Here is a 2,383-nt window from a genome sequence, read left to right on the forward strand (position 1 = left end):
GAGAGAGAGAGAGAGAGAGATAGATAGATAGATAGATAGATAGATAGATAGATAGATAGATAGATAGATAGATAGATTATACAAACAATATCATGAGAGTGAGAAGAAATGTACCGCGCGCCTAAATCTGACAAAAACAAACATTACATTTTCCAGTAAGAAGTTCAGAGTTAAGGAATATTAACAACAACCACAAATATCTCGCCACAGTTTGTTGGTATTTATATATTACCAGAACCGCTGGACACCAGTCGGCATGTGAGTCCCAGTCTAGCCCAGAACCCTGGAGGGCTGGTCAGGCCAATCACATCGTGTATAGAGGCGGTGGGCGGGGCTTAACATACGGACGGCGGAGTTGCGACGTTTTCCGCGTGAATTCCCAGCTACATGAAAACAAAGAAGATGGCCGCCGCTGCTGGAGGACAGCGGTCTGTCCAATCGTCTCTGGAGACTCGGAGTGAACCTCTGAAGACATTCTTAGAGAAGGAAGATGTGTTCGGGGGTTAAAGTTAAATCTATCAGCCAGCGTTGCTCTGATTGGTCGGAGCTCTGTCCTATTGCATGCAGAGGGAATTTGAAAGACAACCATTTGTCCCGCCCCTCGGATTGAGCCCAGCCAATGGGGAGCTCCCATCCCAGGCTAATGTAAGTCTGTACAGTGTGTTACAAGATTGAATAATTTAGCTAACTGAAGTGCCCTGTTTTCACTGGTTCACTTCCTGTGTTTTGGGTCCGATTCTCACCTAAAGTGAACTGAACTCTAGAGCGGGGGTCTTCAACGTTTTTTTAAGCCAAGAACCCTTTATCTGAGAGAGAGACTAGGGACCCCCTACTTCATATTTAAAAAATGTAACTTACATATTTAACTGGGCCTATGATAAAAGCCCAAAGCCGTTGTAGTGCACGCTAACGGGGGGTTCCCAGACGCAAAGTCATGAATCCCACCGTGGTCACGCCAAGTCCCGCCCTACGAAGCAGCCCGATTGGTTGGGGGTTAGGCCTTTGACCTTGAGTGGTCAAGGTCATGTTAGGGTAAAGAACTAAGAGAGTGGTAGGTCCCCAGGGCACTGGCAGGGTTGGGGGATTGGTCCGGGGACAGGACCTGTACCCGGGGACATGGACGCCCGGCCGATGGTCTGGGAATGCCATTGGAGGGCGGGTCTTGGCGAGGCCATGGTGGGGGTCCTGATATCGCTTCCCGGGGTCCGGCTCGTCAGGCTAACGTATGGAAGGCACATTTCAGGTCAATACTCGAGAAAAAAGGAGAAAACAGCTGTTTAAATGAGACTTCTTTAACCTTTAGGGACCAAAAGTCGTTTTTTTTGGGAGAGTCCAAACCTTCCTCCGGCATACACTGCTTACACAACGGCTCCAATAAGCTTTTCCATTTGTTCCACATTTAGTATATGTAACAGCAAAGCTACGGCCTCTGATTGGTTGACACACTCACCCATTGCATTCTGGGAGTCAAGATGGCCGTGTGCCAACAGCAAACATTTCATCAGGGATGCACTGTGAGACCTTTTTAAATACAAAAAAGTGAAATGAATAACTGGATTTCTTGTGCGTGAGTGTTTGGAAAGACACTAGAGTTCCAGGCTGGACTACAAAACTTCTGTAAGGACTACAATCCCGCAGAAGACTGCGTGGGAAAGGCGCCGGTGTTAGCTTTCATGCTAAGCAAACAGAACAATGCTAACCTAAAGTGACGTGGAGATATCGGCCATGACGCGGCGTGATGTGAGGATCAATGTACGAAGGCACTGTAGTCCCGGGCAGGAGGAAGAAACACCTAAAATGGCGGTTTCTCTGCTTCTACCAGAGAAAAGGTGAGTCTCCCGCTGTGTTTTATCAACTTTATTTGTATTTTTTCACGATACAAAACAATCAGCATCGTACTTTAACGATATATTAAGAAGGCGTCATTTTTCCACTCTATTACAACCTTAAATATATTAAACATAAGAAGGAAGGTACTTAACCTTGTGTTGTTCTCCCGGGTAAAAAAAAACAGACAAAAAATTAACATTTTCGTCTCTTTTTCAGTGTCTTTTTTTTTAGTTTCCACGACCACCACCTTACTAGTTTTACTACTTTTTGGAATTCATGCTCAATAACCCACATTTATATAGAATTATACCTGATATTTGAGTTAAAAAAAAAGCAGAAACTATGAATTATTTTGACTAATAGTTAAGACCAGATGAGTGAAAGTGATCAGTTGTATTTATAAAGAGCGCTGGAAGGAATCTAATCCAGATTTTATGGTAATTTGGTTAAAAAGAAACTCATATTTCAGATGTAGATGTTTTTTAAAGGGTTAGATTTGACCCGGGACAAAAGGAGAGTTAAATACACAGTAAGAAAAGAATAAAGTAAAAAA

The sequence above is a fragment of the Etheostoma cragini genome, chromosome 15 (assembly GCF_013103735.1).
Source record: "Etheostoma cragini isolate CJK2018 chromosome 15, CSU_Ecrag_1.0, whole genome shotgun sequence".
In the NCBI taxonomy this organism is placed as follows: domain Eukaryota; kingdom Metazoa; phylum Chordata; class Actinopteri; order Perciformes; family Percidae; genus Etheostoma; species Etheostoma cragini.